The following is a 17,950-nucleotide window of genomic DNA, read 5'->3' on the forward strand; positions in this document are numbered from 1 at the left end:
TCACTTCTGTGTTACTGTTAGACAGAGGCACAGTATACTAACCTCGAAAAAGGGCATAGCAAAATAAATTTAAAATGGGTGGCGAAAGCCAAACACATTCTGGCTAGGCTTATAAATGTGATAGGGCAGATAGCCTAGTATGAACCTATGAACCTATGTAATTATTTTACTGCAAGCATTTACGTTCACATGCTGAAAAAGCAACAAAACTACAAAATGAAGAAAAAGCCACATAAGTTCTATGGCTTACAAACCCCGGTCTGTTCAAAACAACAAGATGCAAATCTGCAGAAAATGCTGTGTAATGGATAGGATGGTTGACCAGGTATTAATGAATGTATCTCTACTTACAGGCTGTTAAAATTAAAGGCTTTAAGAAGATAATGCAAGTTTCCCTTTAATGGGGCACTGTCTCAATTCTGACACTTTGATTGGCTGCTGAGGAGTGATGTCTTACATAAATCCTGGCCCTACTTCCTGGCATTTATCTGATGAAGTTTTGTGGTGAAACAAAATGAAAGCGCTTATCTTATTTTAAATGATTTTTATTAGAGTTTTTTTAACAGTTCTATCCGTTACACAGCATTTAATGGAAATTTGCAACTTGTTGTTTTGAACAGACTGGGGTCTGTAAGTTGTTGAACTTTTGTGACCTTTACACAAGCATTAAACTCTGGAATGCATGAAGACTGTACTGTGTCAAAGCCAGGGATTCCAGCAAACTGTAGCATGTGTAGGCTGTTGCTTGTGCTTGAACTTAAATATGAGTTGAGGAAAGCAGCTGGGGAGGAAGTGGTTAGGGTGCGAGTGCACACTAGGATGTTGATTAGGAAGGGGTGTTAGGTTTTGGGAGTGGGAGGGGAGGTTTACAGTTAGGGAGAGGGAAGGGAATTTTTAGGATTATGGAGTTGGGAGAGGAGCTTTAGTGTTACAGAGTGATCAAGGAATTTAAGTTCAGGAAGGTGTAGAATTTAGTTACATCTATTATTTTGGCTCTTTGTTTAATTTCCAGTTTTTTTTTTACTTTTTCTGAAGTTTATATGCTTTTTCTTGCATTGCTGACATAGTAGAGTGTGCAACAAAGTTGTTTTGTATTAGCCCCATTTTACCTATTACATTGTAAATGCCTCGGTATCCTTATTCCATATTGCTCTAGTTTCTGTTGTGTGCCTTGATATTTTACAACTCAATGCCTTTTAATATGTTAGATACTAGATTCCCTTTGATGTGGCTAAATTGATAAGTAATGCTGCTTCTGCCCTTTTCTCCTGAACTAAAGTATTTTTTTTTACTTCTAATTTTTATTTGTTATTGGCATTGAATAATCCCACATACTCATTACTGACTTTGTTTAATTTCTCTGAATTTTTAGGATTTTTACATACCTTGATCAACCGTTGTGGATTCTTCAGTGATTTCTTGTATATAAATCCCTTGCACCTTCAGCACATTTACAGGGCTCCTAGCTTTATTTTTAATGTTTCCAAATGATTAGTTTTTTTACTTATCTTGATGGAAATGGATCCTATTCCTAAGTCAGGGCATAACAAAAGCTCATGAAATCAGTTTTGTTTCAGTTCTGAATGTTCATTGAGAGGGGAGATAACTCGTGTAAGATTTTCACTCTGTGACCAGGAGGAAAAATGCAAGTATATTTTCCACTTTTGTTTTAATTCAGAGTTGCTGTTGCATTCCTTTCTTAAAATTGTGCAGGTTAAACTTAGTAGATGATTTGTCTGCTGCTTTGGGTCCCAAATAGTAGCACTTGGAGCATGAGGAAACTGCCATGCCCTTGGATATCAGCAAAACCAAGCTAACTTGGGGCCATTGCATGCAGTTGATAGGAATCTTAACTGCCTAACAGATTCAATGACGACAATACAATCCATCACTTCTAAGCTGAAACATCTGGTTGCAATAAAGAGAGAGAAGAAATAGAGCAGCCCTCATCAAAAGTGGAGTTTTAAGAATCTGATGTTGCATCAGATTCTAAGCAGTTCTAGGAAACTCATGCTGTGATATCTGACCATAAACAAATGAACATTTCTAGCAGTGTTAGCAGGTCTGGAGAATTGTATGCTATGAAATAATCTCACATTAATGAAGTTGAAGTAAAATCCAGATAAAGAAAATGTGTTAGTGCTTTTACAACTAGAATTATCTGAAGCAATAGGTATCTTATCCTCTATAACACCTGAACAGGCCCACAGATCTCTAAGATCACATGCTGCTGTTGATCACTCACCAAAACAAGAAATTTTTAAACTACTCAGAATATGCTGATAAAATACAGCTGCTGAGTGCTGTAAATGAGGGAAAGCCATTTCTTTGTGAGGGACAGAAGGTATGCTTTTTTCAGGTGCCCCTCACCCCCCTTACTTTATATACTAACTCCAGGAATGTACTACAGTAGGGAAAAGGCCATATATAACTTTCAACTAAATGAGTTTCAGTCAAATGAGTTTTCAGTGAAATGAGCTTTCAGTGAATTGTGCGCAGGTAACTGAGTTTCAGTGAAATGAAGTATGCCCATATATATATATATATATATATATATATATATATATATATATATATATATATATATATGTTTGTGTGTGTGTGTGTGTGTGTGTGTGTGTGTGTATGTATATATATATATATATATATATGTATATATACACACATATACATATATGTATATATCTATATATATATATATATATATATATATATATATATATATATATATATATATATATATATATATATATATATATATATATATATATATATATATATATATATATATACCGCTTTCATTTATTTTTAAGTCAAATACAGGTGGTCTTATGTCATCAAAGTACTCACAATTTAAAAAGCAACTATTATGGCTGTCTACAATCCCAGCATACACACATCCTCGAACTACAAATATACAGCATCTTTAACCTCAATTAGTCTTGATTAGCCATGTGCAAACTCAGTAGGTTGTCATTAACATTTGCAGACAAAGTACATTCACAGCCACTGATGTACGAAAGTCTAATCAGAATCAGTCTTTGGGAGATTAGTATCTGCTCTTCAGCAACAACCTGTTAGAGTGAAAGGAAAACTTTAAACTATATTCTGCAGAGGTAAGTGTGCACAATAAAAGCTTCTAAGGAATGCATATTCTAGTTAGATATTTATTTCAGGTTTATAAAACTACAAAACTTTTTATAATTTCAGATTATACCTTTTCCCGGAGATAATGTAGTATTTGGTAGGGCATGAAGGAACTTTTGTGTGTGTGTGTGTGTGTGTGTGTGTGTGTGTGTGTGTGTGTGTGTGTGTGTGTGTGTGTGCACGTGTGCGCGTGTGCGCATGTATGCTTGTGTGTGTGTATGTGTGTGGGGATGTGTATGTGTGTGGGCTTCTGGATTAATTGCAAGGTTTGGGCAAGCATTCCTATCCAGATATAGATGAATCCTGCAGATTTAAATATAAGAATCACATGAATTAGCGACTCAGTTAATTAATTAACTCATTTGTTTGTTTGTTTGTTTGTTTGTTTGTTTGTTTATTTACCTTTGATCACTGGGAAAGTCCAACTTTTCAGAAGAGCTCAAGGAGAAAAGCTTGGCATTACTTCCAGTTGCACAGGCAGTTAGCATGATGTTATAACAAAAGTGTATTACATGATACTGAGTTACATATAACTTAACAGGAGGTGACAACAGACGATGCATATGCATGTTTTATGCAAACAGTTATTCACTTGAGGTTTGTAAACAGGATAATGTGTGAGAATTTTACAATATTTGTTTGATATGTAACTACATAAGGATGAGACTTAGTAAGTGGTTTGTTACAAGGACAGGTCTGGTTGCTATTCAAGGCATCTACCAGAAAAAAGCTACAAGCCTGCAGACCCTTGCATCATCTGGGACAAGACTGCAGATCACCAAACAGGCCGTGGCCTGCTTCTCTTCTTGGGATTACTACAGCACTCGACTTTCCTCACTTGTCAAGAGGAAAACAGTTCTTAGTACTTAAATTTATAAGCATCTATCCAGGCATGTCCATGGGTCAGCTCCCGGTGTTTTCTCCTGTCCAACTGATTAATCTAGGCATCTTGGGGCAATGTAGCAATTGCCTCATGTACACTGACAACCCTCTCCTCCTGCCACCCAGCACTACAACCTGTGAGAGATGCAATTATATAGCCAAACTGGAAGCCAAGCTCTCTCCAGCCAAGACTGAACTACACAGTCAAGAGGAAAAGGTTAACACCAGCACCGCACCACACTCAACACATAGTCCTTCAAAACCCACACATAGAAACACAAAGCACACACCCACATTCGCAGAGGCTCTCAATAAAAATCTGCCCAAGCAACAGAGACCTCCCGAGCTGAAATGCAGACAGCCACCACCCCATAAGGCAAAACAATGAACCCAACACACTAGTCATAGGTGACTCTATAGTCAGGCACACTGATGTCCCACTCACCAGGCTAAATAAGGAGAAAGTTACTGTCAGCTGCCTGTCGGGTACCAGGATCCGCCGCATAACGCATACACTCAGGTCACTCCACTCTGGTGTGAATGACCTGAGATGTATCTCCCTGGACTACATGAAAAGAGACATGGAGGAGCTCTCGGAGCTTGTAGCCCAGGCAGGTAAGACCCTAGCCCTGAGTAGTATCCTACCATCGCCCAGAATGATACCACAGTACAAGGACAAAATGATTGACTTCAACAATTGGCTAAGCTTCTAGTGTCATTCTAAGGGTATCAAGTATCTGTCTGCCTGGGATGACATGGTTGACAGACCACGATGCTTTGCCAGAGATGGCCTGCACCTGTTGCTCCTGGGATTCCGGATACTGGCTAAGGCTGTTGCCACCCTTATAGTACCTTTTTTAGGCAAGGTTCAAATACTAAATTCATCACCGTAACAGGTACAAGCAAGCAAACTCTGAGGGTAATGCTACTCAATGCTAGAAGTCTAATCCTGAAAATGCACTCACTTGAGGCACTCCTTAAAATGGAGAACATTGACATCTGTGCAGTGATAGAGACCTGGTTCAAGGCTCCAGAAATCACCCCTGCCTTACCACACCTCCAGGCTAGTTGCTCAACATAATGCATCTGAAATTATCCAAGTGCAACTAACATTGGGCATGACTGCAATCCAGGTTGTAGCTTGTTACAGATCCCCCACCATGCACCAAGATTCCCACTCTTCATTTCTTAAGATACTGGAAAATATTAAGGTACAACTCAATACCTTAGTTATGGGCGATTTCAGCTACCCACCATCAACTGGAAAAATTACTCATGTACCAACTCATCCGCTCAACATTTTCTGGAATTCATAAATTCCAACGCCTTGAAGCAGCTTGTCCACACCCCCACCAGGGGCAGAATATCCTGAACCTTGTCATTATCAATATGGGTAACCAGTGTTGCACACCAGAGGTCAGCTCCTCTCTGGTCAGATCCGACCACAAGCTAATCACCCTAGACATCCATATCCCCACTCCCATTAAGGAAACTGCCATCAAAAAGAACTGCAAAGCCAACTTCATGCTTCTTAAGACAGAAGTGGCAAACTTCACAACACCCATGCTGATGAAAAACATAGGTACGACTGCTGAATCTTACACAAATGCACGAGTGCATGGATAATGCCATCCCCAACAGAACCAAGACACTATCCTCCAAAAAGGAAGCCAATCTGGTGGTCCCCTACCATAAACAAACTCTACAACATAAGGAAGAAGCTGTTGCAAAAAGAGTAAAATCCCATGATTGGAGGAACTCCCTGGTCAGCCTCAGCAAGAAGCTGAGATCCCTCATAAAGTCTTCCAAAGCCAGTTATGAAAATAAAATCACCACTGATTCCAAAACAACCACAAAGCATTCTACAGCTATGTCAAGGATCTCAATGGCAGCACTCAGATCTGCTCTCAACTACAGCACAATGGCACTAAATATACAAAACCAACCGATATTGCCAACATCCTGGCAGATAGGTTCAGTGCTAACTTTAACCCCCTCTCACCCTCCAAACAGCCCATCTTAGTACCAGAAAAATGCAAGACTCCTGTAATCATGGAAGAACAAGTAAAAACCACACTCTCACAGCATCCATAAGACCAGACAACATCCCAGGCTGTGTACTGCACAAACTACAGAACGAACTGGCACCCCACCTAAGTACCATGATCAATCATAGCCTCACCTCAGGCTATGTACCTACTGAATGGCGCACAGCAATGGTTATCCCACTCCATAATGGGGGTGCCACCATGAACCCCAGAAACTACTGCCCCATTAGCCTGATGAGCCTGGTCTGCAAGGCCATGGAACGTATCATCTTGGAGCTTATAAACAAAGACATAAGTAACCTCCAAACCCTGGACTCTACTCAGTTTGGGTTTGTAAAAGGTAGATCATGTCTACTAAACCTGACTGACTTCTTTGAAGCAGTCACTAGAGCTGTAGACGGGGGCAAGGTAGTGCACACAGCCTATCTTGACCTTGCCAAGGCTTTCGATACCAACCCCCACTCTGGAATTATAGATAAACTCACTAAACTGGGCATAAATCCTTATGTCACAAGATGGGTGGCCAACTGGCTCATTGACAGAAGCCATACAGTAAAAGTGGCCGACTCCAAGTCTGACTTCAGACCAGTGACTAGTGGAGTACCACAGGGTTCGGTCCTGGGTCCTCTTCTGTTCAGCATCTACTTCTCTGAAATGCAGGCCAACACAAAATTGGTTAACAAAGTACACAGATGACTGCAAACTGGGAGCCATAATAGAATCACCTAATGATGTAGACATTCTACAAAAGGGCTTCACAGAGACAGATGCTTGGTGTCAAAGTCATGGTCTCATGTTCAATGCCAAGAAGTGCATTGTTATCTCCTTTGGGAAAAACATGGTACCCATGAGCTACCACACAGGTGGTAGCTCACTAAATCCTGAAAGTTTGATAAGAGACCTTGGGACATAGGTGGATAGTAGTCTCTCCTTTGATAACTACATCTCCACAGTAGTCAGGAAATCCTTCTACGTGGCACACCTCATCACAAAAGTGTTCTCCTCTAGAAAAAAAAAGGAGGTCATTGTTCCTCTCTACTCATCCCATTAAAGGATACAATGCCCCATTTGGCATGAATCTCACAAGACACCTACAACAATTGGAAAGGCCACAGAAATACTTTACTATGAGGATTACCGGCCTCAAACAGATGCCATACGCAGACCGTCTCAAAAAATTCCAGCTGTACTCCATCGCATATCGTCTACTCAGAGGTGATCTCTGCCTAACATACAAAGTTATGTCAAACCCAGAGCTGTTGGACATGTTACACTTAAAGAAATCCCAATCTCTCTGAACCACATGCTCCAGGGACATAAACCTTGTTACCACAATAAACAGAACATGCTGGAGGGATAGATTCCTGTCCCACAGACTTCCCATACTCAGGAACAAACTACCCATTCATGTCAAGCAAAGCTCCTCATTAAAAAAAACCTTAATGACTGGATGGAAAATAGAAAATTCACCATGGGGATCACTTCTGCAGCACTGCTTGACAGGGGCACAGGAAAATAATTTTCTTGGGTGGCAAAAGCCAGAGAACCTTTTTGGCTATGCTTATATAGGCCCCAGGGCCGATAGCTTTGTACCTACCTATGAAACAATGACAGAAATGCAATGAGTTCAGTGTATTTTTAAATTAGACAGGTGACCGTCGCTTAATGTCTGGGATAGCTTCTATCCCACTGAACGGTAAGCGACTAGGACGTTAAGCGAATACCGTATACTTTACATTATGCTTCACTTAACATCCTCCTGCACAATGTCTGACCACATTTATGTCCACTTAGCACAGTATGGATGTAACTGTGGTCAGACATTGTGTGGAAGGACATTAAGAGGCACACACGATGGGAAAAGATTAGAATACGAAATAGACAGTAATGGGGTTATTAGCAGGGTGATTTTATTCACAGCTCCATTTTCAAAGACTCTTTAAATTGTAGATCAGATGAGATGAAATATTTCTTGTATCTATTCAGAAAGAATCCGACAATTAGATATCTGAATGAGTGCCTTCTAACAGATTAGTGAGTCTATTATTTAATATTTTGATTAATGGGACATGAGATCAGCATTTATGTTTTAACAAATGAACTCAACAGGGTCATGCAGGTGTGGAGTTAAGTAATAATTTATTCAGTCATACATTCTTTCATTCAAAAATGCTTGCTTTGTCTTATTTATGAGTATGGGAGCACTGATATCTACTCAGAAATAAATCACAGGATGCACACACACACACTCACACACACACACACACACACACACACACACACACACACACACACACACACACACACACACACACACACACACACATGTATGAACACATAGCCAACCATGAACTGAGTAGATGTTTGCCAGTTCACCTAATGTTATGTCTTCTGAATATATAGTGAGACCAGAACACATAGGATCATAGGTTCATAAGAGAATAGGAGATTACTAGGCTAACGACCTGGAGGTAATTTCAAGCCTATCTGTTTCATCCCAATGTAATCCCATAGAAATGTTCGTTAATACCTAAGATTGGATTTAGTTGGTTCCTTTTGAACAGTGTCATAGAGGTCTTGTGAATAGCAAAAAGACATTTATAGACAGGGAGTGCATACAGATTCCACAGAGGAAGGCATGCAGCCAGGAACTAAACTAGATAACCTACAGCTGTGAAACAAAATTCTGATCACTGCACTGTTGCATCACTTTCAGGTAGTAATTATTCATATCACATTGTGCAAGAGTCACTATATAATGTGTGTAATTCGTTTGTTATCATCACTCGCACATTTTATTTACTAATTATTTTTATTTGTCCTTTGAATACATGTGAAAGTCTGACTGAGTCAATTGACCATTTTCAGCATAAGCCTGGGGAGTAAAGCTCTACAACAGATTCAAACACACAGTGTTCCTGGCATCACATTATATCACCAATCATGATCATCATTTACCTGATGGAGATATTGAAGCTGGTGTAACACAAAATACATGTAAGTGATTCATTTCAAAATCTTGCAGCATATCTTCTACCTCAGCTGTTATTGGAATGCCCAAATTATTAATTTCTTGCCATATTTTATTTTCTGCAGCACAATTGCATCAGGAAATGTGGTCACACACTGGACATGGATTCTCAGCCTAAGTGATTCTTGTATATTGTTTTAACAACTCAGTACGTACTTCGTCTTTTTCAGTTGCATAGGTTCATCAACATCCGCATAGCAGCAGCATATGTCACACAAATGTCCCCATATACTGTTATTGTAATCCATAGCTTTCTGTGTCTCTGCCACCTGTCATGACAGTGGATTATGCTCACACATTGATTTGTTTATGCCATTGTAAACTATAGATACAGCATTGCAAGACGTGGCCCAAGCAGATGCACATACAAACAGACCAGGTATGATTGGTCACCTCCTTTATAGGGTACAGCAAATTTTAGCACAACTGTGATGGATGATATTCATGGCACTTTTTTCTATACACAATTACGTGGGGACAAGTTCGCTATTTGTCACATAAGTGTCTACGTATCATGTTAGTTTGTATTATACTTGTCCTGTACTTCTTCCCGCAGTCATAACTGTGGAGCATACCCACATGTTGACGTTTGTGCGTCTTGTCGTACTCCAGGATCAACATAATTACCAACGATGTGATCCCCAAACAGGGATAACATAAATGGAAAGACATCCATTATGTTTAATACTTGTCAGTATTGATGATCACATCTGCACTTCATGACTACTGTGTTCTTCTTAACCTGACTAGAACAACAGCAATCTTCAAATCAGCCTCAGCCCAATGGTACATGTCGATAATATCTTGTGTGTTATACCTCTGTTGTAATGCAACAGGGTGGCCATTATTTGCCTAATGATGACATGTTGGTGTATACATTCCTCATGACAGTTTCAGTGGAATATATAGTATACATAAAATCTGTCTGTTATATAGAGTCCATGAACACAGGCATGGTGTCTTGGTAAGTCCATATCACCATTAATACTGTAGTCATGTAGTTGGCTCATATATCGCTACTAAGCTGAATCATGTGTTGTTTGAGCATGTATATAACCTGTGCCATCTGTCTCTTCCTATAGCCCATCCACTACCTGCCTTTCCCAGCAGTCCAGCCACTGATCTTGAGCTGGGATACGATGTGCTTCATTGTGTTAGCACAGCCTGTGGCACACAGACCACAGATTTGGGTTTATTGTCTGGCTCAGAAGGGGGCAGCCATGTGGATCAGATATTGAGGAAGATGTGGCCAGGTGTTCTGATGATGTGGTGAGATTAGCTGCCAGATGTTATGATATCCATGTCCCATGCAGAGTCAGGTAATGAGGGTGATTTTTTCCCCACAACTTTAAAGTACTGCTCATCACAGGACTCAAGAGAGTGCTGCTGCTACTCTGCATGGATGTGTGTCAGAGGAAGTCTGCCTGCAATTACTGGTGAATAAATCTTCCCAGCATTGTTATGGAATGGACCTTTATGCACCTGCCCATGCTACCAATTGTGTAGCACCCCAGCTGTGTCTGTGTTACATGAAGGTCAATAAAGGAGATATGGTGAGTTCATGGTTGCAATTGTTGTGCAGCATGACGGTGTGCTGTCTGTTGCATGCTCCATTAAAAGTCTTATTATGGCAGTGTTAGAGCATTGTCATAGTACTAACTATACTAAGAAGAGTACCTCCAGTGGGCAAAGGGTGACCCTCTCTCTTTAGGCCCATACTTTGGCTATTGGACATTATCTGTACTGCACCATGCACACACATCTGCTGATGGCCACTCCACTGTGAGCCCAGCAGGCACATTCAGAGGGTCATATTGCAGTCACGGTACTTCCTACACTACACCTGCAAGTGTCACCACATCCAGCAAATCCATTCAGCAACATGGTCCAAGTGTTTCCTGACATGGCATTATCAACCAGGAATGTGGTGTGAGCTGTCCTTATGGGTGCCATAGACTGTGTTATTGGAATGCTGACTATTGATCCAATGTGTGTCTTGTTGTGTCATTCTGACCCTATAACGATAATGAACATTGTGTTGCCCACTGACACAGTTATGTGTCTGTGGTTAATGAAATGTCATGGGAATTCCTGATATTATTTTTCTGAAATATGTAAATAGATTACTTTGTTGAGATGTATTCCCTGATTGACATTGACATATGTTGATGATTTTGACAACAGTAATGCAATATGTGATGTCATGCTTTCGTGTTTGTATTTTTACTAGTGGACAGATACAATTGATGTTTTCATTACACTTTTCCTTATTGTCTGCAATTCACACATGCATGACTATGCTTCTGTATACATACCTGTGTCACTTATGTTATTTTAACATGGTCCTGCACATACCTGACACCAGCATTCACTGCATTTATGTGTACCTCTTTCCATTTTCAGTCACCATTCTTACTTATATTTCCCATGTGTGCCTTCACATAACTGAATGAATCTACACACACACACACACACACACACACAAATATATATATATATATATATATATATATATATATATATATATATATATATATATATATATATATATATATATATATATATATATATATATATATATGTATATATATATATATATATATATATATATATTATAGATATGTGTGTGTGTGTGTGTGTATATATATATATATATATATATATATATATATATATATATATATATATATATATATATATATATATATGCTGCTGTATCAACAACACTGATGCATGTTGCAAGTATGTTGTGTCATCAGTGTTATTTATGCTGTGCATGTCTGCACATATATTAACATGGAAATGTATTTATTTAATTATTAATTTATTTATTTTACATTGTTGACCAGGATTGTCCGACTGGATACAGGTCCATTTTCAGTGGAGGCCTGGGGAGAAAAGCTTCAAGATAATAATACACATTGAACACTTATTAAATGCTAGTTTCAAGCAGATTACAGCCATAAGCAATACCAGCGTTGCAGCAATGCCATGTGTAGGTGAGGTAATGTTGTTGTACAAGCAGTGTTTTTGTGTATGTCAATGCATTCCCATACACATCGTGGACCTTGCTTTTTTGTGACTGTGCCTTTTGGACTGCTAATGTTCTGTGGTATTACTTTATATGATGATATCTTAACTATCTAGTGGGTAATTCAGTTGTGAACACCTCCTACATCCCACACATGTGCCTGTGTCTTCTTGTTTGGCGATGTACCTTGCAGACAGTCTTCCTGCACTGCTCTTTCCTCTCAGTGTTTTGTGTGTCTTCATACTGGTATAGATTAATATTAGGTTATGTATGATGTGCACTGTGTACAATTAATGGGTTTTTCCATTGGTTGTGAACTGTGCTGCTGTTGTGGGTTAACAAAAGAACATCAATGTTTACTCTATGTATGTTTATTTCTGTGGCTGGTGACGTGTGTCATGTTTCCATATTGCCCGAGCTAGAGCAATGTCTGAATCTGACATCATCTGCATCAATTTCCTCTCCCCACTCTGTCCTCCTCATCATCCTCTTACAGCTGTGAAATGTCCTCCATAGACATCTCAGTTCTTGAGGTAGATCACCTACATCTGCATCTGGCAAGCCACCATGTTTTGTTGTTAATATGTTGCATAGCATGGCACACACAGTGATCATCTGTGCTGCCTCTTTAGCTATATATTGCAGCATACCCCTGGATGTGTCTAGACATATGAATCTGGATTTCAGAATGCCAAATGCATACTTAATCATGTTTCTTGTTGCAGAGTGTGATCTATTATATGCATCCTCTGCAGGGTTGGATGGTGCTATATATGCTGTTATTGGCCATGGCTCTAGTGGATAACGCAGTCAACTGTTAATGAGAAGGAGCTAACACATATGCTGTCATCATGCCTACTGATGACATGTTTGGATTCTGTTTACAGCATAGCTGTGTTCCTGTACTTACCACGTAGCAGTCCCTCTGGTATTTCACCATTTTGGAAGGAAGCCCTCAGACTACTTTCCTACCATAGAGCAGCATCATGAACACTCCCAGGCTGTATTGTTATTATGTTTGTTATGATGCCATCTACTGTGCATACCACCTGACAATTCAGCAATGGAAACCCCTTAATTTTCATGTAAATTTCTTCTTGGTATTGCAGGACTTTTGATAGGAACATGGGTACACTCTATTGCACCAAGAGCACTGGGGAAGTTGGCAATGGCATAGAAATGGTGTGTGACATTCCTGATCTTGTTGACTATGGATGGAAAGTGGAGGTTCTCATTCACATTGAGGGACATTGCTGCAGAGACTGGAAGAGAATGTGACTTTCAGGTGTCTGGAAAACTTCTACTGCATCTCCCATATGTCATTGAAGTATCCCAGATGAAAGTATATTTGGGCTCAGGCATACTTTGGTTTTGAAATGTATGGGGTTAACTCACAATGTGCATGAATACATTATAGGGCATACTTGTTATACAACAGCCCAGACCAGTTCTTTGTCTGATAGGTACCTGTTGATTATTTCTTAAGCAGAGAGCTGTCTTAGATTTAGCCTGGCTTGGCACCTAGCTGGCTTGCTTCTAGGATGCATTGGCAGATCTTCCTCTACATCTGTACCCCAGCCTGCTGTAATGCATTACATTCTGGTTACATTTTTTTTTGTTAATGCTGTGGACTCTGCAAGATTCCATAAAGAAGAGTTTTCCCTTATTGTAATGGATATAGCCTCTATAAAATTGTTTCATAAAGTTGTCAGCGATGTATTTTGTCACATTCAAATTGTTTTGGGCATGCCTAGTGTGTTTTTTTAATCCAGCATGTTTGCACAGAGTCTGTAACTATACTTCACTGAATAGAAAATTCCTAAGGCATGCTTTAGTGTACTTTATGGAAGTATGTCTGCCTTTCATGTGGTGAAGTCTTCCTTTGGTGTGCTGTGCTGCCTACAAATTTCTTTTGGAATCCAGCCATAGGTGTTTATGCAAATGATTTGTTTTGAAGTTCTATGACCACAGAAACTGTTATTAGGGCCAGGGGAGCCTGCAGGATTTTTTTGCAGGGAGTTCAAATCTAGACCCCCCCCCCACTCAACCCAACCACGCTGTCCCCCAACAGCTCCCCCCCCAAGCCATTCTAGTGTCCCATTACTTGGCTATTTCTCTCCAGTTGCTATAAAAACTGTTCAAAACTCTGAGTGTGCATGCTGTTTTATGCTTTACTTTTACAATGATTACAGACATTTGGATTTAATTTACAAATTTTATAGCACAAACACTGATAGACATTTGCTGAACAAAGCAGTAGTCTTACAATGAAAACATACTTAGCATTAAAACTTCTCTACCTTTGAAACTCGCATTCCCTGAAACAGCATTGAAACCCATATTCAAAGAAAATGCATCTGGCCAGTGGTGGGTTAAGTTTATCTTTGTGCTGCTTTCAAATCATACGCCCCTTGCACACACTTTTAGGACCATGCAAAAATTCTTTAATATAATTTAATAATTGAATTATATCCCTTGTATAATACAATATCACTTGTTACAGTGTGTTTCAAATTTAAATTTTGAATATTTTGCCAGTAAGCAATGAAACAAAACATATGAACCAATAATGACAAACTGGCCATTTCAGAACATTTCAACTACAAAAAGGTCACTCAAACCTCTGTCATTATAATCCACCAATATCAGTCAATATGCACAATCTCTGCAGAAGTAAAAGTCATCTGAATAATTCCACACTAAATAGATCTGAAACTAATGAAGAGGTTGTTTCTAGAAAACAACTTTATATTTCAGTGTTTCATCTACAAATTCAGTACCTGCTGCCCTTGAAGAATAAATTGCCTATGTTACATTAACAAAAATCGTAAGCTGCTATATTGCAATAGGGAATGGGTGGCATGCTGAAAAACCTGTTCATAGTTACTAAACATCTCATCCAAATGAGGACATACTGAGGTCTGCAGCACCCACCCCTTTAAAGTACAAAGCTACATGCTGTGGGAGTTGAACCTATAACCCTCTGTATCAAGATACAAGTATGCCACCTGCTGTGCTACTAACACAGCTTTAAAATTCTATTCGACAAAACTGATACCATTTGCTGAACAAACCAGTTGTACAATTTAAGCAGGCAACAGTAAACGTCTCTTCCCTTGAATCTCACAATTTCTTGAAAATGCACTTGGAAATAAATTCTGCATGCAAACGCTAACTAGGGCATATCACACACACACACACACACACACACACACACACACACACACACACACACACACACACACACCTCAATCTCTTTCTCTTAGCTCTTAGTGCAGGAAATCTAGACAAAGCCTCAAACAAATATGGACAGATTATAAATATTTCTCTCATGAACTTAGAAAATTGCTAGAATAACAGGATTTGTGTTAGTATGCATTTTTCTAAAGGATATGATGTCTAAAACTCAAATGTCTGTCATTATTTAGCAACTTCAATCCCTTTTAGGAGGAATGTGGGGCAAAAATCTGGACAGCTGAGGGGTATGCTACCTCCCTCATACATACATACATACATACACACATACACACATATACACATACACACATCCACAAAGGCTCCAAAACTATTGACACATTTAGAAAGTTGCTAGAATAACAGGATTTGTGTTAGAATGCATTTTCTGAAAGATATGAAGTCTGAAAGTCAAATGCATGTCATTATCTAGTAACGTTAATCCTTAGCTCATCCCAGTGACTTGTCAAAAACAGAATTTTTATGAGGAACATTCTGTGAAAATCTGTACAGTTGAAAGGTATGAACACACATGTATCCCCCTACCTCCATTGAAAGTAGATAGAACAACACGTTTTGCATTAGTATGCATTTTATGAAAGATATGAAGTCTAAAGCTCAAATGTCTGCTATTATTTTCTGACTTCAGTCCTCAACGATTTGCCAAAAAATGCAATTTTATGAGAAACACAAATCTGGATAATTACAAGGCATGAACCCCTCCCCCCCACACCCCTTACTCACACTTCAACTTTCCTCTTACTTACACACACACACACACACACACACACACACACACACACACACACACACACACACCTTTACCTACCTACTTCTTACATACACGCATACACACTCCTACCTACCTACTTCTTACATCCACAGACCGCTACCTACCTATTTCTTGCATACACATACACCTCTTAAAAACTTAAAAACTGACAGGCAAACACCTACCAGGTTAAGGTCCCTGGAGCAGGTGACCCTTGTCCCATTTGACATTAGGTTTGAATCTGAAATTGATCTGTAAGCCAGGCACAAGTCTCCTGTAAGTAGTCTGTACTCTATTGAGTACCATGACAGTGACTTCAAGTGTGTCAACTGTAGCAGGAGTAATTTATGTTGAGAGTAAATATTTTATTTATTTAGTTAGTAAGTTAGTTAAGACTCAGTCAGCCTTTTTAATTTAAGTATCTTTGCCTTCTTTATTACGTTAACAGTGAGTACATATTGCAGGTGTTTGCAGTGTATACTGGCGTATGTATATATATATATATATATATATATATATATATATATATATAATATATATATATTGATAGGTAAGAAGATTCATAGACAGTTTATTGTATTCATGCATTAACCAGGTGTATTAACTGGCACTAAGAACCCTTACTTTTCATGAACAGAACCAGAGGTTTACAAGAGTTAGTTTCTTGACAAGCACTTTCAATTGCTCTGCCTTTAAATCGTGCTTAACTTGTAGATCTCATTTTGTTCTAAGTCAATTCACCACGTTTACCAACTCCTTGAAAGACTACTTTGAGATGCATTGAGACCTAGTGTGTTTAACTAAAAAACAAATATAGGGGTCTTGCCCCTTCTATGGCCCCAACATAGGTGATAATGTCCCCCACACCCCTTACTACTAGTGTGCATGCCAACTCTGAGGTTGCATGATTATGAAGAAAGAGAAACAGTTCAAGATTGGGTAAAATTGTTCCACTCCATCTATAATAAACATTCTTACTTTTCAAGACAACATAAAACCAGTACATATCCTGGCACCAAATAACCATATTCAAGGTGACATAAAATACAGGGAGCAGACAAAGAGAGGAAATTGACTAATTTGCTCTTGGTGGGTTGAGCCATGATTAGATGATCTGCTCTCTTATAAACAATAGGAATCATAACTAGTTGTTATTAATGACTGTGTAAAAAACCTAGGTGTCTTGGTAGCTTCCACTAAGCACCAAAGAATTTGCCCTGTAAACACAGTACAAGATTTTTTCAGATTCATTCAGTAGATATTGTTAAACATGTGTAAGTGTTTTGCAACCATTACATGAGTGACAAATGTTGTTTGCAGTAGCCAGACAAGACCACATGTCTTGGGGGGGGGGAATTGGAGCCACTTAGAAATTCCATGAAGGCATGGGGAAAGCAAATGGAATCTACATAAATAGTCATCACCAGTCAGGACTGATGTACAGACTCTATAGCTATAAGGCAAACTTTAACTACTGAACTGCTGTGCATTTCAGAAAGTCATATCAGAGGACTGCTATAAGCATCATCCAATATTCCTGGGTTCAATTGCTTGAATCTATGCTTACACGTCTTCTTTGACTCTGAGCATGCAACCTAACTAGACCGGAGATCTGAAAAGGCATAGTTGTGCTTTTTGAATTATTCAGTTAATAAATTTTAAAAAATATATCAGTAATCCTTCTGTTTCTGTAACAAGAGTTCCACTTGACTGTGATGTAATACATATGTAATAATAATATATCTACAGCAGTTTTACACACACACACACACACACACACACACACACACACACACACACACACA

Source organism: Protopterus annectens, chromosome 10.part0 (assembly GCF_019279795.1).
Source record: "Protopterus annectens isolate FY-2018-M chromosome 10.part0, PAN1.0, whole genome shotgun sequence".
Classification (NCBI taxonomy): Eukaryota; Metazoa; Chordata; order Ceratodontiformes; family Protopteridae; genus Protopterus; species Protopterus annectens.